The following is a 24,289-nucleotide window of genomic DNA, read 5'->3' as shown; positions in this document are numbered from 1 at the left end:
CAGTCTCCAATCCATTGATGCTAAAACAGATGCTACAGCAAACTGATTGGACCTCCTGACTAATGGGATGGACAGGCTCTCACAAAAACTGGCTGGATGGCGAGGAGCATACGATTTTGGACATGGCAGCAGCTTGGCAGAAGCCAAAGCCAAACTAGACAAGCAAACGAAACAGACTCTCACGGTGGTAATGAAAAATGAAGATATGAAGTTGCGGTTGAGACGAAACAACGTGCAAATTCTTGGGTTTGCCATGGACACAGGCAGGGTGACTACATATGTTTAAAAAAACTCCTCACTGAAATTTTGGGGTGCAACAACCTTTCTAACATGTTCTTCATCAAACAAGCGCACTGTTCGCTGGGCCCGCGGCCACTCCCTCATGCATCCTGAGGCCAATAATTGTACGCCTGTTGAACTTCCATGCCCACAATACTATCCTGCGGCTAGAGCGGGAAGAAGGCCCATTAACACATCAGGGTTCAACGTATATATTTTACAGCAGAAGTGCAGGTGGGGTACCAGAAATTTCTGAATGTTAAACACATACTGCGCAGACGCAATATTAAATATGCCACGCTGTATCCAGCCTGGATGAAAGTAGAAATAGAGGTGAAGTCATACCGGTTCTCAACCATGGATGATGATGCCACATTTTTCAAAACATTCAGGAATCCCAAAGGTTCCTCATTACCAATATGTGAATCAGCAACTCAATCTACGTTCCCAGATCAAAACAAATTTATGGGGAGGATGACAATCACTTCGAAAAGGAGGTACCCTTACTTTGATCTCTTGCACCCTTGCTACGGCTGTGTTGTAATGAAGTGGTGAAGTGACTAGGCAGGTACTCTATATGGCGTACATTGCACCTAGGTGGGATGTAGTACATGCTTTCTCCTGGATTGTCCCTCCTGCCGGAGAAAATCATTTTCCTCTGTGCATTTTGTCCTTTGTCCCTCATAGCGATCAATTTACTTAGTGTGTGTGCACTCTTGCACCAACTAGTCTTGCACCAACTATATCCCGAGTTTAGGGCAGCTGTGGTATTGTTAGATGCCGAAAAAGTGTTCAATATTTTGGAATTGCCATTTCTTATGGACACTCTTCAGTGGTATAGCATTCCGAATGGCTTTGTGGCATTAAGTTAAATTATGTATTGCTGATGGTCAGGTTCAACATCGAAAGGCTGATTTCAGACCCCTCCCAAGTGGCTTGAGGTCCCCACCAGGGATGCCCTTTGTCCCCCCTACTATACCTACTGGCAATGGAACCTTTAGCACAACAGATCCAAGAACAAGACAAACATAGGGGGCTATCATTTCACGCTGGTAGACTATTGATGTTCATGTATGCAGATGTCATCCTGCTTATAGTTAGGAACCCAGAGGTTAATATTACCCTCTGTTTAGGGAAATAATCAGATTTGGATGGTATTCAGGGATAAGATGAATATATTTTGCCTTACTGACTACACGAAGATGTGCCCTTTGGGGTTAACACATTAGGTGCATTACGGACTCTGTAAGATACTTGGGGGTGGTGCTACATAGAGAGGTGGACTATCATTCGGCTCAACTATGATCCTGCCATGGACACATTTTTACTGTGGCAAGTTGACACCTGGATTAAACTCCCACTGTATATTGCAGGCAGAGAGGCACTGCTTAAAAAGGCGGTTCTTCTCAAGTTGATCTATTAATGAATATTCCCTCCCTCCTTAACAGACATTTCTTTCTCACTCTCAAAGATAAAATGATTAAGCTGCTCTGGGCCAACAGTTCTGCCAGGATAAGTTGGAACACAATGACACTTCCTTTTGACTATGGTGGTTTTGAGGTCCTGTACCTCAAACTCTACTACTACATGGTGCAGTGCCACTTCACTGCCTACGGGTACCATCCAGATACCTACCTCCACATTCCCGAACAGGATCAAATGGAAGGGGTTCCACTAACATCCGTACTTGGGATGGGTTTGCCAAAGCCACAGATAAAAGCCCAAACTGTGGCCACTACAATCTGGGCTTAGTGCGTAATGTGCCATAAGGGAGGAAAACCATTCTTATATTCACTGGCTCTTTGACTCTACCACAACCCTATGCTGCCACTAACGCCACTAACCATAAAGCATACTGTGAAGAGGACATAGCTCAAAGTGGCTTTACTGGTATTCCGTCACTTATATACAGATGGGTGTAGCCTTAAAATAGAGCAATATCTATCTCGGAGAAACCCCACTACACCATACCTTTTATTAATAGGCTAGTGTCCAAAACATTGTTACGCATAGGTTTCCAGGATATCCTGCGGAGCCTACCAAATTTACAGCACTCACCCAATTCTTCAGTACTTTAGATGTGAAGGGTTGGGTGCCTAGGCTGTATGCCTGTGTGTCACAGTGTCTGACAAGCACAGCAGAACTGTCCAAACAGGCATGGGAAACAGACTTAGGTGAGCCCCTAACAGATGTGCACTGGAAGTACTTCTGGGAACAGACTGGGTGCATATCCATGATTTTCCAGCACAAACTACTTCACTTTAAATTTCTGCATATGGCTCATACTACTCCGACTCGGCAATATAGAATTGAACCAACACGCTCTCACTGCTGTAGGGAAGTAGCAGCTGGATTCTTACACTTGACCTGGGGCTGCCCCACCATTCACAACTATTGGCACACTGTCATGACAGCTCTGGAAGAGATGACGGATGAACACCTAGATGCCAGACAATGCTTCTGGGGTATGTGGGCAATCTCACCTCTACATTTCCTCCCCCAAGGTGGTCTGACGGCAATGGCTACTGGACAAGCGCAGGGTGGCCCTGCACTGGAAAAGATTTGCAATCAAAGAATGGCTCAAGGATCTTGCAGTATGCAATGACCGCCAAGAAGTTGCTGTTTACCTCACGGCCAAAGATATATGGGCTCTCCAAGGATCTATTATGCTAGACCAAAGATGGATACTCAGGAAAGAGACCCAGTAGGGAACGACCAACCAGGGGTACATGGAGTGCGAAATAACACCTACTGCCTGAAAGATGATAGGGCATTGTGCTATAGCTGCAAAGATTATAAATGCTGGGGGTGGGGAATATGCGGATAGTGAGATATGTGTTTGTGATGGATAAACGTGCTCCACCAGGCAGGCTCGCTACTGGGACAGGCAAATGGAAGTCGGGAATTCATGCAGATGTTCTAAACGGAGTTCATTGTAGTATTTTATGGTTTCTGGACTGCGTATAGTACCCGCAAATGTACGTTAGGGTAATATACAAGTTGGGAAATAAATTCAATAAAATAAATAAATAAATAACCCTTCACCACACCAATTCTAAGACCTCTCTGCATTAAGGATGCAACAAACTGAATGATATTTACAGTCTGCAGCGAAACAGAATCAACAGAAGTAGAGTGGCCTGGATCGGTCTAGGATAGGGAACATGGGCGGCCCGCTAAGAAGGCAGCCGGGAACTGCTCTCCACCCGCCGCTGTTTCAGGCACTCACCACCAGCATGACTAGAACTCTGCGATTCGCTCTGCTCACCTCACTTTAGTAGCTGCTTTTTCCTCTCTTGCAATGGACATTTTCCTGCCCAATCCTTCTTGTCTTGTCCACAGAACGTGCAACTGTTTGGCGGCTTTGGACTCCCGCTGATGTGCATCGGCTTGGCGTTGCTCAGGGCTGCAGACGCGCTCTGTGAATTTCGAGTGGTGCGTCGCGTCCTCCCCCACCCAGGAAGCCCTGGTTCTAGTTCCAGGGTTGATCTTGGTAGAGTGCCATAGCTTCGTGGAAAAAACACGGGGAAGCTGTGTGGAGTTTGCGGGCAGCAGTTAACTTGTTCTGGCTGCTCTACCTTGTGGGAGAGGTTGCGCCGCAAATATTGACCTTCACCCTAGTGCCCTGAAACAGGGAAAGCAGGAAAAGAAAGAGGCAGAAGTATGATGCTGGTCCCACACCTATGGATCTCATTACCCATACACTCGAGGGTAAGGAGTGTAGTTAAAGTGAGCGGGCTAACAGCTCAACATAAGTGTGGCTACCCAGTAGTTAACCCTGATAGTAATGTTATACTTGGTATAAGGTATAAATTGAGATCCATTGCACACCAGAAACGCTGACTGAAAGACATATACCGGACACGGCTCCTGATCAAAGACCCTCACACCGCGAGTTATAGGTCTTTCTGCTCTCCTCAAGACACTCTCTCCAACACGGGAGTTTCTTACCTTTGGACCAGATTCTATTATTTACGCAATCTTGAATACCTTCAACGAGTTATCTGTCTTACCTACATTATTTGCCCTGAAGAAGCCCTTTCTCTGGGCGAAACGCGTTGGCTGATCTCATTCCTGTGCATACCAAAAATACATCTGACAATAAAAGAAGAATAAGGCCACAAGACCGATTTCGTCAGTCTGAATATGTAAATGTGATTTGTCTTTTTTATGTTGCCTCTCATCCACAAAATGTTACATGCAGTAGTCTGGAGGAGAACCTATTGGCATTAACACAACGCATGGAGGTATTGGAAAATAAAGTTCAGGAGTTAGGGTCGGATGTAAAAGATAACACTCAGGAAGTGGTCCGGCCTAGACTTGGAGAGAAGGACTTATCAGACAGATTGGAAATAATTCCAGAAGGAGCAATATCAGGATCCTGGATATTAAGGAAGGGGTTCCAGGGGACAATGTTAAAGTATTTGTAATAGATATTTTGACTAAAGCTTTCCCGCATGTTGTCTCCATCACAACTCTGGAAGCTGAAATCCAACAGGTACACCGTGACCCATTTAAATTAACCCGGTCGGAAGAAACCCAGGAAAATTCTGGTGAATATACAATCCTAAACTCTTAAGGAAAAACGTTTGGGGGCTGTCATCAAAGCAATAAACTATCTAGGTCCAGGATCTATTGTTTAAAATAAGTTCTGATATTTCTCGGGTGACAGTAGAAGGTGGGAGATGGGAAAGCGGATAGACCTTCTGAAAGAAATGGGCGCCCAAGTTCAGCTGAGGTTTCCTGCATTCCATAAAGTGATGTGGGCCGATAAAATGTATAATTTTCAATCTCCAGGCGAGGCAGATAGTTTTCTGGCCCGCAATACAGCCAGCAAATAGTTAAGGTACCCATCATTTTCTTTATGGTGAAAGCTAAGTTTATACGGGAATAATTTTTGGTTGGTGGAGAGCAGCTCGAATTGGCATCAGCCAATAGGTAGTAAGGGAGGGTTCCTGGGCGGGGGGTGGGGAGGGGAGGGGGTATGTGGGGGGAGCACAAGTGGTGGGGAGCATAGGGTTAAAAAGAGAAACAAAAAACAATTGGCCTAATTTAGCATAATAGGGGTTAACAGATGCAGCCTGATCTCGAATACAGATGATGGGGGATAAGGGGAGACCACAGGGAGGAGAGTTCCTGGAGATGTTGTGCTGGAACGTGAACTGCTTAATGGTTAAAAGGAGACAGTGTTTGGTTCTTCAATATCTGAAAGAAAGCCCTGCTAGGGTTCTCCTGATCCAAGAGACGCACCTTTTACGGCCAAATGTTTAGCATTATTACAGGCAAAGATGGGTAGACAAGGTTATAGCCATAGACCAACAATATTGTTCTACGGGGGTTTCCATAACAATTAATGCAAACTCTGCAACACAACTACGTAAATCACAGGCAGATGAAAGTGGGCGGTGGGTGGTAGCGGAAGTCAAAAGCTGTGCTACTTTATACACAGAACGAAGATGATACCACATCCCTGAATAATCTTTGTTCTACTTTGCTTGACTTTGAAGCCCCTTTAATAATTGGCAGGGATTTTAATATTTTTTTATATAACAAATTAGATAAATCTTCGTCTCATACCGAAATTACTACACCGTGAGTTAAAGCTTGCCTTTTTTCTATGTTAGATAATCTAAACCTATGTGAAGTATAGCAAAAGAAAAATGGTGACTCTAGGGGTTATTCCTTTTTCAGCAAAAAGAATGGTCACTATTCTAGGATTGAATATATATTTATGGAGCTCCCAGAAGTTGGAAAGGTTAACAAACATAGATTATTTACCCATCCACCTATCAGATCATGGAGCAATATGGTCAAAAATCGAACTTGCTTTAAGATCCTCCCCTAGAAGATGGGCCTTGTATAGAAGGTTACTTCTACAACCAGATATTAGGAGTAAGATAAAAAGGGATAAGCTGATTTTTTTTAACCGGAACTTAGCGTCTACCCCACGGCACGTGCTTTGGGAAGCTTTTAATGCCTGGTTAAGAGGGGCTTTAAGTGTGTCTCAGCGATCTGGGTCAGATCAGAAAAAAGAAAAATTGCCTCACTGGAAGAGCGGCTAACAACATCAGAAGCAAATCTAAAGTCCGGGCATCTTCAGGGGGCGGACAAAGTTTAGTAGGGAGAGTTGAAGATCTGCAACACGAATGACTCATGATAGAAGGGATCATGCTGAAGAAATGGGAGGTTAGCAAAATGAGAGACTTTGATCAGGGGGAAAATTGTGGGAAATTGTTTGCAATGAAGAGTAGAATGGCTAGGTCTCATAACTGCATCAGGAAGATCAAATTGGAAAACAAGGACCAGCTTGTTGAGGATAAAGAAGGCACTGAGTCGACTTTTAATACATTTCTTCAGGACTTGTACCAAGAGGATTTAGTGGTAGACTAGGTCGCCCTGGACCAGTGGCTTTAAAAAAAAAAAGAAAAAAACAGCTCCCAAGGCTGAACACAGATAGTTTACTATCTCTTAATCAGGACATATCAGGGAATGAAATTCTGACCCCTCTCAATAAAATTAAGAAAGGGAAAGCAGCAGGACCAGACTTGATCCCTAATGAGATTTATGTACTACTGGCAGAAGAAATTATTCCTATTTGGATAAAATTGTTTAATGAAATATTAAGGGGCATCTCCCCACTCCCAGACTCTTGGAACGGCTGTTATCACATTATTCCTAAAGCCTGAGAAAGACCCCACAACAATGTCAGTCCTATCTCCCAATATCATAATTGAACTGTGATTATAAAATCTTCACTGGGTTATTAACTGCTCGACTAAGTAAAATTGTGGGGCCGATAATTCGTGAAGACCAGAAGGGCTTTTCTCCTGGGGAGGCAGATGAAAGACCTAGTACACACTTTAACTGACTCAACAGACCTTGCCACGACACACAGTGCTCCACTATCGATAATCACTCTAGACGCCGCAAAGTCCTTCGATCCGGTCAACTGGCATTATCTGGGTAGATAATTGAAGGCTTTTGGCTTTGAAGAGACCTTTAGGGAGGTTCTTAAAAAAATGTATAAAGCTCCTTGAGCCCAAATTGTAGTAAATGTTAACCTTACAGCCCCTGTACAAATAGGGTGAGGCACCAGACAAGGGTGTCCATTATCTCCCATTCTCTTTGACTTATATAACGAGCTCATGGCCCAAAGTCTAAGGCAAAATAAGGACATACCTCCCTTTACGATAGGCGGCTTCTCTAGGAAGCTAGCTCTATATGCCGACGACCTGATCCTGATTACATCCGATGCTAATCAAGCCCTTCCAGAATTATTTACTGAAGTACAGTCATTTGGGAACATTTCTGGCTATGAGGTTAACAGTGGCAAGACGGAAGTTATGGCCTCGAATTTGGAAGCTCATGGGGTTAGGTTGTTAAAAGAGGTAAGATACTTAGGAGTAATATCGCAAAATTTAAAAGAACTGCCTAAAGTAAATTTAATAAGAGTCTCTAAGGAAGTTGACATGTTAAAAAGATGGCAGAATCTCCCTCTCACACAGTATGGGCAGACAAATTTGGCTAAGATGTGCATATTGCCCAAGTTTGCTTATTTGTTCAACAATATAACCTTGGTGTTAGATGAGTCTTCTTGTTACAATACAGGGAAGAATCTCCGCACTTATATGGGCTTGCAAGGGGATCAGGCTATCCTGGAAAAAGTTAAGACATACGCTTTCACATGGTGGTTTGGGTCTCCCAGATCTTCAACTATATTGTTGGGCATACCAGCTAAAGAACTGTAGGATGCTTCTCCATAGGCCAGACGGCACTTTGGTTGGTCGCATGTTTAAGGCTATGTTGGTGGACAGTCCAGATGAGGGTTTTATGTACACATTTGGTGCCCCCAAATCCTTTAAAAAAGTTAGTCTGAAGGTCTTATATGCTGCTGCAAAACTATGGTTTGACTGCCTTTCAAGTTTAGGCATACCCTATTACAGCGAATGGGCCCCCGTGTGGTAATCCTCCAGAACACCTGAGTGCCTTTTAGACGCCCTAGCAAAACCACTGAAATTAGCGGGCGTCACACGATGGGGGGTCATAGTGGCAGGAAATAGCTGTGTGCCCTGGAATACCTGGAGAAACATGACCAATGACACACTATCCAGATTTAAGTACTACCAAATTTCAACCTGGTGTAGCAACCAGGAGTGGCACTCTCCCTCTGATAATTCAATTGAGGAAGACCTACAAGAATCAAATCCAAGAAAAAAGGAAGTATCACTTTGGTATGGACATTTACTTGCGGCATCAGACAGAAAGTTGAACCACCCTCATCTGGTCTGGGAGAATTTCTTGCCCGACGAGGAGCTGAAAAATTTATGGCAAGTATCTCTAGACATGCTTTACCCACTGATTAAATCTGCCACACTAAGGAGAAACCACTTTTTTACACTCCATAGGATCTATTGGTCCCCCAGGAAGCAGACAATATCCACATGTTTACCACCTTTTCGCTGCTGAAATAGTTTTGGAATAATGTGGGTAAGACCTTGTCAGATGCATTGGGAAAAGAAGTTGAGGTAAGCCCTCCCTTAATCTTGTTTGGCATTGTGCAGCCTCCTGTGGAAACGGATGGCCTTTCGGGATTCCAGGGTAAACTTGTTTTTTACTGGATCCTTTTAGCAACAAGGGCAATATGTAAGAATTGGCGCCTGGCGGGCCCCCCAACATGGAGCAGCTGGTGGAACTCTGTGAGATTCTTTAGAGACTTGGACCAAAAGGTTAATTGTCTTTCAAAAATAACAGAGCTTAGGGTATTTTGGAGGTTTTGTAGATTTCGAACAGTAGGTTGCAGCTGGAATATCGTGTCCAATAATTACACCTCTTGGTCAGATCATAATGCACAATGTGGGCTGCGTCTCATATTAACAGCCAATGTTCACCCTCTTGCCACCCACACTCCTCTGCACTGCATTCCCCCACTACTGTCAACACTTTATTGCTTTTTAGCTAGGTTTGTACTATACAAATATACAGATATCCATATACTAATGGCTCATCTGTAAAGCTCAAATATCACATAGAAAAAATGTACAAGTCCTTCCAACTAAAACTGTTACAAACCTCACAGTCTTCAACACACTGTAGATAAAAGATGGTAAAGAAGCATATTTAATGGTACTCAAGGACGAGGCTAGACTGATCAGGCAAGGACATCTGGATAAACAGAAATGTTATTTACATCACTATTCCATTGCATACCAGTTACAAAGCATATATGAGGGGCCTATACCTAAGCACACACGCAGGCAGCGAAGCCGCACACTTCGTAAGGCAAAGGTGGCTAGATTTGGAAGTGCAGGGCAGAATTCCAGGCTGTAGATGAATAGTGTGTGCCAAGTGTTCTATCAAAGAAGAATTTGATTCGAAAGGCAGGGGAGCTTGGAGCTAAGCAAGAGGTGCACACCTGCCCCAAGTGGCCTACAGCACCTACATTTTGAAGGTCCATGCAGGGGATTTGCAGAAGTCTGCATCTAATTTTTTTTTTATTCACTTTTTGAAACCGATACTTTGGGTTGAGGGAAGTCTATCTTTTTCATTAATGTATATATATATATATATATATCACTGATTGTGAGCAGGTAGGAAGCATACTGGATTGGTATCTGCATGAGATACTGTTGCTATTGCATCTGGCACACTTTTCCAAAGAAAGAAAATGCAACATGAATACCCCAATTTCAGCTACATACTCAATTGCTTAGAAAAAGGAAAACAACTTTTTCAAATCATCAATAGCCATTACAGGACCTTGCTCATTCTATGATGCCACATGGAATGACAATAATACATTTCAGATAACCTACACATACTTACTCTAAGAATTTTCGCTTTGTCTTCCAAACACTAAGTCCTCAGAGCTTGGTAGGAATTAGATAGGAATATATCTGGGACAAGATGTACACAGCACAACCCCTACAGACATTGTGCATCAGGCTAGCGCTAAGGTACACCATCCGGGCCTGATCTTCAGAAAGGAAAATTTTACTTACCCCGTTTGCAGCATCTGTTTGTGGGATGTTGTGCTATAGATTCACATGTTGTGCAAACTCCTGCCATCTAGTGTTGGGACTAGATGTGTGCAAGTTGTTTTTCTTTGAAGAAGCTTTACGAGTCACGATGCATAGTGACTCCTCTTGCCGGTAATTCACATGGTCATCGATTCCATTATAAGGTTGTTTTTCTGCACGATGGGTGAGGATGCAATGTGAAGCAAAGTGATGTAAAGAGAGATGTCCATGCAAAAGAGTTAGTAAAGGGCACTGCAACAGCCACAGGTGTCCTGGGAGGAGGGTGGCAGCAAGTGAATCTACAACACTACATGCCACTAACAGATGCTTACAGGGTAAGTAACATTTTCCGTTTGAGGCGTGTGTGGCTGTAGATACATATTATGTGCATAGACTGCAAAGCAGTCCTCCCAAAGGTGATAGCTAGCCTGTGGGTGTTGCAGTAGATTTAAAAACTGTACGGCTTGTTGGCGGGCTAGTACATCCATGCACTTATGTTTTGCAAAAAGGTGTGGTGCAGACCAGGTAGCTGCTTAGCATATGTCAGTTATTGGAATGTTCCTAAGTAGGGCCATAGAGGCTCCTTTTACTCCTGAGTGTAGTGGGCTCTAGGAGGAATGGGCACAGTCCTCTTAGCTTTAGCATAATGGACAGCGCTTTCCCTTTATGCGATTTAGAGAAAGCAACAAAGTGTCGATGTTTGTTCCTAAATGGTCTGTGAATGTTGTACACAAGGGCTCATTTCCCATCCAAAGTATGGAGAGCCCATTCAGCAACTGAGTCAGGTTGCTGGAAGAAAACAGGGAGGTCCATGGATTCATGTGGAACTGGTAGACCACTTTAGGGAGGAATCTGAGGTTAGTGCGGAGGACTATCCCATCCCTATGTACTTGGAAGAAAGTTTCTTCTAATGTTAGTGCCGGAACCTCACTGACACACCTGAGTGAAGTTACGGCAACCAGAAATGCCATCTTCCAAGAGAGGAACTGAAAGGGGGCAGGAGTCGAGGGGCTCAAAAGGAAAACCCATGAGTCTTGTTAGTACAATGTTGAGGTTCCAAGCCGGACAGGTTGGACCCAAGGGAGAATGCCTCGCCCTCTCTAGAGACGCTCCATGAAAGACTCAATGACTGGAATACTGAGGAGAGAGATGTGTTATCTGTACTGAAGATATGTGGCCACAGAAGCCAGGTGTTGCTGTATACAAGTGATGACCTGACTGTAAACCTGCAAATGAAGCAGATAGACAATGTTCTGAACTGTGACTGTTAGAAGGTCAATTTACTTTGAGTGACAGTAGTATATGAACTTCTACTACATGGCTGCGTAGCAGGAATGGGTGGTCTACGTGTTTACTTGAGAACACTGATGCATTCAGGTGGAAGATTAAGGTACCCAAATTCTCAGACCTTGAGAATAAAATCGCAAAGTTGAGAGACCTGGAGCCTGGGTGTCTGACTTCTCCATGGTGCTGTGTGAGGTCTGGGCTGCTGGGGAGCCCTTTCTGGTGGAACTAGTGAAAGTTCAAGTAGAGTCGTGAAACAGGGATGGCAGGACCATGTGGGCGCCACCTGGATGAGGGTGAGAAGCACCTGCAGATGCCTCCAGACCACAAATGGAAATAGTGGGAGAAGCGGAAAAGTCTCAGCAAATATCTCTGACCAAGTCATCCATAGTGCATTGCTGTTGGGATATGGGTGTGGGAACCTGGAGGCTAAGTTTGGGCATTTGGCTTTTCTGCAGTGGTAAAGAGGTCTATTTCTGCAACACCCCGTGGGCAGAAGTACTGGAGCAGGACTTGCGGGTCGAGTTACCACTTGTGGACTTGTTGCTGCATCCTGATGGGGTGGTCGGCATGGTTGTTGTCTATTCCCGGATGGTACTCCGCTAGCCCAGTGCCAAATGGGCTGGATGCAACAGCTAGGGAGACCGGGTGCTGCCATGTTTCTGAAGGTAATACATGGCTGTCATATTGTCAGTCCAGACAAGAACAACCTTGCGTGACAGGTGAGGTAGGAAAGGCTTCAACACTAAGTGAATGGCTACGTGCTCCAGGTAGCGGATGTGGAAGACCTGGTGCCTGGGCTCCCATTGTTCTTGGACAGTCAGGTCTTGTAATTACACCCCATCACGTAAGGGGAGGTGTCTGATGTAACAGTCCTCTGCGGAACTGGTTTGAGGAAAGACCACCCCTTAGACAGGTTGTTGGTGTTCCACCACTGCAGAGAGCGACACTTGAGGCTGACGATCAACACTAGATCGTCCCAATGACCTTCTGCTTGAGAAGACTGTTGTGCTAGGCATTCCTGCAATAGACGCATATGAAACATGGCATGTGGTACTAAAACAAGGGACGAGGCCATCATGCAGAGGAGGAGCATGACTGTCCTGACTTTGAACTGGTGGCCTGGTTGGAAAAGAGGGACTAGTGCTTAAAAAGGACTGAATCTTGGCAGGGTTTGATAGGCCATCTCAACCTCTGAGTTGAGAAATGCCCCCAAATAGGGTTGGATTTGGAGGGTTTGGAGGTGGGATTTCATGGCGTTGTAGGTTTCTCATGATTTATGTGTGTTCGAGGACCTGCTGGCAGTGGTACTCCTGATCAGTCAGCCAGTCATCCAGCTAGGGGAAGACATGGATGCACTGTTTGCGCAGATGAGAGGCCACCACCGCAAGGCACTTAGTAATCACCCAGGGTGCAGTGGTGGCCCCGAAAGGGAGCTCTTTGAACGGGTAATGCTTTCTGCGGACTACAAACCTGAGATATCGGTGATGTGCAGAGTATATTGGTATTTGGAAATAGACATCCTTCAGGTCAAACGCAGTCATGAAGTCACCTTGTTGCAGAAGCAAGATGACATCCTGAAGAGTAACCATATGGAAGTGCTCTGAGAGAATGTATTTGTTTAGGGGTCTGAGGTCCAGAATAAGTCTGAGGGAAGAGTTCTTTTTGGGAACAAGAAAGTATAGAGAGTAAAATCCCATGTCCCGGTGATGATGGGGGATGATTTCTATAGCCCCTTTCAGAAGGAGCGCTTGGACCTCTTCTCTGGGCAGCTTTTGGTGCTCTGGGTAGAGTCTGTGGTTGCGAGGAGGAAAGGGGGGGGGAGGAGGGGAGTGAAGTGTGAAAGTGAGCTCCGGATAATAACCATGTTGGGTAATAGCCAACACCCACTGGTCAGAGGTGACTATCCGCCATGAGGGAAAGAACCGTTGAAGGTTCCCCCCCATGACAGGTATTGTGTATATTCTTGAAGGAGAGGCAAGTCAGGGTTTGGTGGTGGAAGCTCCTTTGGGGAGCCACCTTGGCATTTGCCGTTAGAATTGTTGCCTCTGTAGGATCACTTAAAGTAACCCCTGGAAGAGGATTGCTGGATCTGCGGACGCTGGTAAGGCGTAGAGGCGTCAGGCGAGATCAGGTCTCAAAAAATCATAAAAATGTTCCTAGACTTGTAAGAACAAGTTATTTATTTATTTAGGTCATTTATATCCCGCACGAATCATCCCCAAGGGGATCTCTCGGCGCCTTCGGTAATGATGTATCTGGTAGACATAATCTAGCCGCAGATTCCTTAACTTGTGAATTATCCCCCGGCGTCAGACTGGAAACAGAAATATTTTCTTTGCAGTACCTTTGCGCACTGGGAAGGGGGGGTGGGGGGGTCGCTGGCATCGCATGGCTCCAGATGACGTCGGCTACGGATATGTCAATGGAGCCATATAAGTCCCCTCTGGCGCGCTGACGTCCGCTTCTTATGCTAAACACAGAGACACACAGAAACTGGCAGAAGAAATAGTGTGCTAAAAAAAGAGGAAAAATCTTTACCACAGCAAAGAAAAAGGGGGAAAGAAAGGGTATGATAAGGAAAAGGTCAAAAAGTCAATGAAAGTCATGTGCAACACTGCGCAAAGGCACATGAAGGATATACAAGAGAAATACCTCATACACCCCATATACCAGGAGGAAAAGGTGGCACTCCCTCCACGATATACCAAGAATAAAAAAAAGGGTGGGGGGAGGAGGGGGAAGCTTCATATAAGGTCAGGAGACCAGACCAGTGGAACTGGAGGACCTCATCACAACAAAAGCAGAAATGAAAAAGGGGAAATCACTCCCACGTCAAAGGTCATAAAATCCGGAAGTAAGTGAACTAAAAACGCCAAGAGCAGAACTCTAGGTCATTCGCAGAGCGGGGAGGATGGGCGGGGTGTTAAGGAATATGTAGCTAGACTATATCTGTACCAGTTACGACGTTACCGAAGGTAAGTAACTTGTTCATCTGATAGAGACATCTAGCCACAGATTCCTTAACTTGTGAATTAGATACCATTGCCATATTCTCTAGGAGCAGGTTCTGTGAACCAATCCCACAAGAGGTTCAGGAGGACCGGCTGACCGAGATTAAGATCGGCCACACCTCAGTGGGAAAGGATAAGGAAGAGAGAGCTCTCTTCTAAACGTGGTAATGACCACAACAAAAATGCAAGCAAGGAATATGCACCAAGAGTAAGGAGCATGTTTCCTCAGGCATGGTGGTAACAAAGCACAGACGCCAGTTGTAACCCAACGCCAAGGACGATAGGCATGTATCCAATTAATCGATAGGCTAACTGCAGTCACTGGAACGTGGTTACGGGAGTACTGGAAGGGGCAGGGGAGTCTGCAATGTGTACAATAGAGGACTGGACCACTAGACCGGCATGTAGGGCTGCTGATATTTATATCGCCCGCCCTCCTCCCCGGTGCCTGTCGCAGCTGTAGCATTCACACTTATTATAACGCATGGTCATCACTTACTATATCACACCCCATCTCTGCCACAATGGCGAAAAATAATCTGAGCATGGAGGGGATGCCCATGCGCACTGTAGTCCAGGGGAGGAGCCACCTATCTCGTGATACTTCGAAAACTCTTCCAGGACAAAAATGTGCAATCATCCGGACCCAACACTAGGCGGCGATCTATGCATAGATATAAATTCAGCAGCCCACATGCCTCGAACCGCACATACCGCAATAACAAGTGGAAAAAATGGGAGGAGGGGCAAGCTAAGGGTCTGGCCCTCCCCGACTAGCCCAAAACCTATGTAAGGCCACATCTGCTTGGGCTCCAAAAACATGAACACGATCAAATTACATTTCAAGCAAGGCTGTCTGGGTTGCTTCTGAAAATCCAGATGTATGAAGCCAGGCATGTCGGTGCAATTCTACAGCCAACGCTGGCTTGATCAATGGAATAGGTGGAGTCCATTCCAACCCTGATGAGCAGTTTGGCCGCCTGGCGACCATCGATAATCCACTGGGTCAACTCATCCTGGTTAGCCTCTGGAACAAAGAAAAGAAGACGTGATAGCCCAGGCAGTGTATGTTGTGTCCTAAAGCCTTGTTCTTAACTTTGTATTATCCGCGCTTTTAACTTTTTAAACCATTTGCGTGTTATTTGCATTTGCCGCACTACTCACCTACATACCGGAGACCCCACTTGGCCGGTCCTGCCCTCCTTTTCCCGCACGCTCTCACCTGGTCTAGCGACCGTGAGGGTGTCAGCTGCTGCACAGCAGGGCTGATTGGCGGGGAGGGGCCAGGGGTCACGTGAGGCTTTAAATCACACGCTGGAGCGGACGCGCGCAGCGGACGTGCCGCTGGCGTGCCTAAGGCAAGCCCGCCCGCGCCCGAACGGGTCCAGGGGCCAGGACCCCTGGCCAATTTCGAGCATACTCGGGTGATGAACTAAGATCTTGTGATCTCACACCTTGCCCTTTAAAACCGGAGACGATTATCACACTCAAGAAAGAAGGCCTCCTCATCCCACAGGGGGGAGAGCCACCCCGGTATACAACCGTGGCCAATACAAGCCTAGCGGCAATGATATCCTGAAACTTTTGGTCCTGAACACGCGCTCATTACAGAAACATGCTATTGAGAACCTCACGCTCCTACAAGATGATGACCCGGACATACTAGCTCTAACTGAAACATGGCTTGATGAAGACTCTGGCCCCACCATCGCGGCGATTCAAAAGGGGATGATGCACGGAGCGTTTAGCAAATCAAACACTCACCCCCAGTCAACTGATCTGGGTTTAATCCATCACCATTCTTTAGCCCACTCAGCCACCCCATTTCAGACATGGCTATATGCAAATCAGTCTGACCCTGTGCCTCATGGGAACAGTCCAGCCCGAACTGCCAAGCCATGTCTTCCATGGACCGCAAACAAGCATCCTGGGACCGGTTTCGGATTCATAATCCTCATCAGCCAGGCTATCTTGAATCCAGTGGCCAAGTGAGCAAGGCCCAGTGACCATCGCGGCAGCACTACCCGATGGCTATAACGTCTTCTGGCATAATAGGCCAATGGGAAAAAGAGGAAGTGGGGTAGCGCTTCTGTATAAAAACCACCTGACCATTGAAAAAGTGTCAGGAGATAACCTAGAAGGAGCTGATATTCTAACAATTAAGGTCTGCCGCTACTCATCCAGTCCAGTAATCATGGTAGTCCATCGCCCACCTAAATTCCCCCCTCGCTTCTTAGACCTCCTAACCGAATGGGTTTCTAACCGCTCACGCTTTCAACAATTCCTGGTGGTAGGAGACTTCAACTACCACTGGGACCAACAACCCAGAGAGGCACAGGCCCGACAGCTAGAGGAGACGCTCACCACGCTTGGGCTTACACAGCTAGTAACTACCTCTATGCATGAGCTAGGACATACCCTTGACCTGGTCTGGTCTACCCTCCCTCTGGTGACGCTAAGGGCTATCACCCCTTGTGCGTGGTCGGACCACCATTGTATCAACCTTCTACTCCCCCTAGCTAGACGCACTACACGCCCAGTGCTGGACTGGAAATATGTTCGTAGCTGGTCAAAAATCGAGGGCCCATCACTAGAAAGCAGGCTTAGAAATAACACTGTCAGGAGGCCGGAGACAGCTGATATTGATGATTGGGCTGAAGCCATCTACGACCAGCTTCTATCTGCCATCAATAAATTAGCTCCAGTCAAAAAAATAAAAACTGGTAACAAAGGCAAGGGTGCACCGTGGTTTACGGAAGAGCTCAGGGCTTTGAAACGCACGCTCCGCCACCACGAACGACAGTGACGTAAAGACTATGAGCCACAGACTCTCGTAGAGTATAGAGCTAGTCTCCACTTACATACTATAAAAACAGGATCTTAGTAGCAACCAACAAAATCGTTTAAAATCCTGAAATAATTAAGCCAAAAGCAGTCTCTGGTGACACCATCCAACCAGGAACAGTGTAATCAATTCCTTACATACTTCTCCAATAAAATATAAAAAATTCTGATTGAGATTGACAAATCCCTGTTTAAACAATCCCTCTCTGAAGAGGAGGCAACCCAGGGAAAGAAGGTAGAGGTGCTCTCTTCCTTCCCAACACTTAAAATTGAGACCCTCCGATGCATTGCTACAAAAATCAAATCTGGCTCACCCGCTGATCCCTGCCCCTGACAATTTTTAAGTTGGCTCTCCCAGAGATTGAGGGAGATATCCTTGCCTTGTTGAACCTCTCTCTGGAGACTGGGAAGGTGCCAAGACACTTTAAGGAAGCCAGAATAATCCTGTTTAAGAAGACAGGCGCGGATACTTCCAATATGAAAAACTACCGACGCATTTCCCAACTCCCATTCCTGGCCAAAATCTTAGAACAATATGTCCTGCAGACTCTATCCAGGTACATGGAGGACCACCACCTTCTGGGGGACAGGCAGGCTGGTTTCCGTGCGCACCATAGCACAGAATTGGTGATGCTATCAGTACTCGATGATATTAGGATGACAGCTGACAACAATAAGCCATGTGTCCTAGTTCTCCTAGACCTGTCGGCAGCGTTCGACACGGTCAATCACGCTCTATTCCTGGAATAATTAAGACATATTGGGATTGGTGAGCCTATTCTCCAATGGTTTACCTCATTCCTGACCAACAGCACCCAGAGAATCCAGATGGGCGATTGAGTCTCAGAGAGGGCGCCGATCCCCTGTGGAGTCTCACAGGGGTCGGCTCACTCTCCCCTCCTATTTAACATATATCTCAGACCTCTGATAAATGCCCTTGCGGAAATGGACTGCCAAGTCTTTAATTATGCGGACTAACAAATCATTCTGCAAATAGAAAACACCCCACAGGCCTACTCCCGGGCGAAAGATGTTCTGCGATTCACGGTTCAATGGATGACGGCCAATTCTCTCAAGATTAATCCGGACAAAACGGAGGTCCTGGCCGTGACCAATGATCACAATCCTTGGAACTCCCTCTACTGGCCTCATGAGCTGGGTGAGGCTCCAGTCCCAGCTCTAGTGGTAAAAAGTTTGTGAATAAAAGTTGACGCCAAACTCTCATTGGCCTATCAAGTCTCCTCTGTATTTGGAACTTGCGTGGGCCTACTCAGCCTATTAAGGAGACTCTTCCCCCATCCTCTCCTTCTCAACCATGAGGACAGTCGTAGCTGCTCTGATTCTGGCCCACCTGGACAACGGCAACTCGCTCTACACCGGTTTACCTGACTGGTGGGTAAACTCCAGATAGTGATGAATGACGCCGCCAGGCTAATCTTCAAACTACCTAGGCGCACGCGGGCATCACCCCTACTGCAACAACTCCACTGGCTACCCATAAAGCAGAGGGCCATATTTAAGGGCCTCTGCATTGCACATAAGGACCTTTACGGCCAAGCACCTATCTACATCAAAGAACGACTTGAGAAATACGCCCTGGCCGCTCGCTAATGTCCTTCACGGAGGACCTTTTAAAATGCACACGATTCAATTACGCCTCTAAAGGGGGCAGAGCTTTCTCAATCCTCGTACCCACACTTTGGAACAGGCTGCCTGGCCCGCTTCGTGCGGAAAGCCGCCTTCTTCCTTTCAGAAAAAAACTGAAGACCATTCTATTCACAGGAGCTTAGGCCTAACTGTATGCTACTCTCCCTGGAACTGACGTTGCTCTTCTTGAAGCTCTTAGAGACCTTTTGGTATTAGGCACTCTACAAATCAAAATTAACAATAACGATAACAAAAGCTGTGCCAAGATGTCCCACAAGGCATGAAGAAAACGCCTAAGGATGCAAATCGTGTTGGTGGAGCATAATGCTACACTGGAGGAGGAAAAAAAAACATTTCCCACAAGAATTCAGCCTCCTGAACTCTTTGTCAAGGGAAAAATGAGGAAGGTTCTCCATCTCAGGGGACGGCGCAATGGCCTGGACCACGAAGCTACGGTGGGTCGGCTGTCGAATAAGGTAGGTTGGGTCCAGTGGGGGCAGGGCAGTATTTGTGAGCAATAGCACGGTCCACTTGTACTACTGACTCAGGTTTTGCGCATGCCCCCATTAAATATCAGACAGTGCCTCACAAAAAGGAAGTACTGGTTCAACCCTCGATTGGCCAGGATGAAGGACCTCAATAAGAGTGTCCGTAACCTTCTCCACTGTAGGTAGTGTGAGCTGTAAGACAGCCCTCTTTTCAAAACTCCTGCCAAAGAAGAACTGGCTTCCGAGGCCAGGAGGCGATAAAAGAGAGAAAGCAGGGGATGAATCTAGCCCGCTCGCTTCACCCAGCTCAGCTATCCAGCTGCCTAACATATTAGGAGCCACAGCACTGGATGCTCCATGGGGGCTATCCCCTCACAATCTCCCCCCAGCTGGTCCTAAGAAACCTCTACAGAAACCATCTGCGTCAAAAATGGCTCTAAAACGGGCGCGGACCGGGTGCCGTACCGACATCTGCCTGGGAAGGGTGAAAGGCGATGGTCAACATCGGCAAGGAGCTGAGGCGAAGCCAACCCTACGAAGTGCACAGCCATGTCGTGCATTGACTCCAGCTCGGAATCTTCCAGCACCGTGGAAATATGCACCAGCGGGGCAACCGGTGTTGCGTCGAAGTGTACTGACGTCAGTAGTGGAGGTACCGAAGGACCGTGCACCAACACCTCTGTGCCCGAGACTAGAACTGCCATTGAGGGCAAACCCGCACGCAATGACATAGTTACTGCGCCTCCGATATCCTTGGGGCCCGCAGGTGCACCAGAGGGAGATGAGGGTCCAAAGACCAGATGGTGAGCCTTGTAGTACTCCTGCATCTGGTTCCAGGTCACCCAGGTTCCAAGAAAAGATGGGTGGCGCGGTAGCGACGCTGGTGCGGAAGTAAAAGGCTCTCCACAATCGAGCTACAAAGACCCTGGACTTCAATCTCTTACGACATCGCTTACCATGAGAGATAGCCAGAGACTGTGATCCACAACATCAGAAGTTTCATGCCCCGCTACCGCAGAGCCTTCGGCTTCAATTACTACATCACACTCGTCGGCGTCGTGGTGCTCGCCCAAGTGTGGTTCCGTACCCGACATTTGGCAAGCATAGGATTTAAACCCAGAGGGCATAGGAATTTAGCACTCTGGTTCAAATGAGAAAAGCTTGTCACAGCAGGCAGAAAACAGCTAGATATGCTACTTAGGATCCGCGTGTAGAATGAAAAAGAAGAAACTGACGTCAGTGCGCCGTAGGGGAATTATATGGCTCCATTGACACCATATCCGGAGCTGTCATACGGAGCCATGTGGTGTTCCTCCCCGCCCCTCTCCCTTGGTGCGCAGAGGTACTGCTGGGGAAAACTTTTCAGATCCAGTTTGATGCCGGGGGAGAATTCACAAGTTAAGGAACCTGCGGCTAGATGTCTCTTTCAGATTAATGTTCTCAACCCAACTGTAATGCTCCTGACCCATAAACAAGTTTCAAATGATGTAATCCTCAGTAAATATTTTAATTCACTGAGCTGCCATTTTCTTCATTTTCACACATGAGAGCACCTTCAATTACGCAAGTTCAGCTTGTCTGCTGAACAAAAAACCTTTGTTTGATTTAATAGACTTAACTTTTGCTCCATATATAATACAAATCTAGTCACATATAGGATACACATGACTCCTGACTTACCTCTTAGTTCATTAACATCTTTGTCCTCAGGGCCGGGGGCAAGAATGTTTCTCAAATCATGTTGAAAATCTATCACTTAATAAATGCATAACTACACTACAAAATGAAGTTGTAGCGCACTGTCATTGGTAATCAGCAGATTTTCCATTGAAATGGCGCAGAATTTCTCAATGACATGCGGTTTTACTGATAGAACTACATAGTGTACAAAATATACTGTTTGGAAATAGAGTTTCTGCTAATATTTGTCATTTGTACATCAACAAGTAAAGTATTCTGATTTATTTTGCTCCCATTTACATCTTTTTCCATCACACTTCTGAATTACAAATAAACTGTGCTTCCGTAATTCCTGATAGATTTTGAAATATTTGTACCATTCAATTACAAGCTATTTAATTGTTGTGCGTTTGAAAAAAAACTGACATCTTACAGCTTTTTGTTTCACAATAATTGTCAGACAGCTCACTTGACAAAAATCTCCAACTGTGGCAAGTGAAAAAAAATTATACACCATCTTCCATGATAAGATAAGCAGCAATTAGTAAAAAGAGAAACTGACATTTGACCTCTGTCCTTCAACAAGCAGCAAATGTGTCAAGATAAAAACAAGATTTAAAGGCATCTTTATTGCTCATTCACTTTATGAATGAGCAGAACACCTGATCCTTTCCAGCTTAAGTTCACTCGCTAGAACGGATCAGTGGGTCCTAAAAATAGCTTGACCTGATAAAATATGGCTCTCCATAGCGAGCAGATTTTTCGTGGCCTGAAGGTGGTCCTCGAGCCTCCACAGTAGGGCGTGAGACATAAGGTGCTGCGAAAAGCAACTGTTTGGAGGGCGCCCATAGCCTTTGCAGTCTCTGTATCTTTAAAAACAATTCTAGCATCTGGTCAAACTGCGGTCCAAACTGATGGTGGCCATCAAAATGGCAGGTTGAACAGTTTTGCTGGACTACAGACTTGAAGCCAGAGATTTGGAGCCAGGCATGCCTATGCAAGAGGACACTGGAGTTACCCCTCATGCAGCAGTGTCGGTGGCATCTAATGCACAGCGGACATTGGTGTTATAGATCTGTTTGGCCTCAGACACAATCTCATAGCCCTTTTGCCTGTACTCTTCTGGGAAATGACAGAGCAGCACCTCCATCTCATACCAGTGGGCACTGTCATACCTGGAGGGCAGCTCAAATGAATTGGCAATATGCCAATAGTTGGCCAATTACACGGCCACTCTTTTACCGGCAGCACATATGCACATTTGCTCTCTTTACCTGGTGGAGGGGTATCACCAGTTGCTTGGAAGTTGGCCCTTTTATGGGCGTAGTGGCAACCAAGCAGTCAGGTAGGAGCTGGCCATGAACGTAAATGAGGTCAGGAGGGGAGGCCAACTATTTCTTGTCCACCCTGGGTGTAATGAACCTAGTGCAGATGGGGTCTTGAAAAATGTCCGGGGTATGGCACTGAATACCCACTGAGCATGGTAAGGTATTGGGTAGTGCGGTGGGGGGAGGAGAGGGTCTCAAAATAGAGAGTCCTCCTATAGACATTGTGTGGAGATCCACATTATGGAAAGCGGTAGCCCTACCAATGCATTTGTGGAGGGGAAGGGAAGGAAGGGTGCAAGTCAGGGTCTGTGTTCCCCGATGGGTCTGCATCATAGGAGTCCCAGGGGTCGCCCTGTGGTGGAGTGCTCCGGATGTCAGAGTGAGGTGACACCCGAGGTGTAAAGGAAAGGTGGTCTCCTGGAGAAGCAGGCGGGGGAAGGTGAGCGCTGGGGAGCAGGGTTAGGTGATGGTTGTGTGAAAGGCTTGTCTGCTTTCTTGTGCTGCTTAGGTTGAGCTGGCATGTTCAGGTCTTCTTCGAAGGACAGCTGACATTTGGATGGGTGAGCAGCAGACCCCGGAGGGCAGATGAGGATGCAGCCTGTGTGGGGACGAATGACCAAATGTCTCTGTCGAGCATCGATCTGCTCTTGAAGTTTAGGGAGGATTGGTTTGATGGCACCTGAGCCGAGGTCGGTCTTGTTGGTCAGTGCCGAGGGCTTTGGTTCCAAGGCCAGTTTTGATCTCTACCCCAAAGGTGTTGATCCTGATGGTCAGGTCCGCACCGAGGTGGGAGCAGTTGGTGCCAAAGTAGGTGGCCCCAATAGTTTCTTTGGCATCAGCTGGTGGTTGGTGAAGACCATGGCCGAAAGGCAGTGGTGGTCAGGCGGCCTAAGTGTGGTGTTTCAGATTGGCTGGATGACCCTTTGAATAAGGAAGCTTAGTTTGCGAACGGGGTCGAGGGGGAGGGTGTACCATACTCAAAGCTGACTGAGCTGGTGGAATAGCCTTTATATCCAGGTTGGAGTCAGAGCTGTTGATGGGGAAGAAAGCTTCCAGGTCTGCTGGCAACTGTTGTGGATGGTGTTCCCCCTTGATGTCTTCGGTGCCAAAGAGGTCCTGGGTGTCATCTTCACTCCTATGCAACATCATGACATGGCGGACATGATGGTCGGGGAGGGTAACTTAGGAGCAGAAGGAGCAGCAGGCGTCGCAGGCAACCTTGTTGTGCTTGGTGAAAGACATAAATTACAGACCTGATGGAGATCAGTCCAAGAGTACTTCACGTGACAGCTAGGTCAGCAGCAGAATGGTGTCTGTTCCATCATAGTAGAGGCATGTTGGAGAAACACGGTCAAGAGACGGTGTAGGCCTCAAACAGCGAGGCCCAACAAGGGACTGAGGCGACACGAAAGTCGCTCAAGAGAAGCAACAATCCTCGACCCGAGACAGAGGTAGAAGTGAGACACGATCAAGAACAATGTCGACAGAAGGAACAAACCTATGTGAACCAACAAAGAGCACTGCAAGGGTATCTAACTGAAGCACACGCCCGAATCCGAACCAGATTGCTGAAAGAAAAAAATCCAACAATGGAGTTTATGGCCATGCACATTGTTAGCAAGACAAGCAGTCACTGTACCTAGTGACTCGAAAGGCTTCTTCGAAGAAACAAAAACGTGCACTCATTGATGCGAAACACTAGATGGTAG

The 24,289-nt window shown here is 46.4% G+C and overlaps 1 protein-coding gene across 4 annotated transcripts in view; it reads right to left on the bottom strand.

Moving 5' to 3' along the window:
* Nucleotides 1-24,289, bottom strand: part of PLEKHA1 (pleckstrin homology domain containing A1) — a 486,448-nt gene that overhangs the window by 31,268 nt on the left and 430,891 nt on the right. The window lies entirely within an intron of this gene.

Source organism: Lissotriton helveticus, chromosome 5_1 (assembly GCF_964261635.1).
Source record: "Lissotriton helveticus chromosome 5_1, aLisHel1.1, whole genome shotgun sequence".
Taxonomy (NCBI): domain Eukaryota; kingdom Metazoa; phylum Chordata; class Amphibia; order Caudata; family Salamandridae; genus Lissotriton; species Lissotriton helveticus.
Note: the sequence above shows the minus strand (reverse complement) of the source record. Positions and strands in the feature narration are given on the sequence as shown.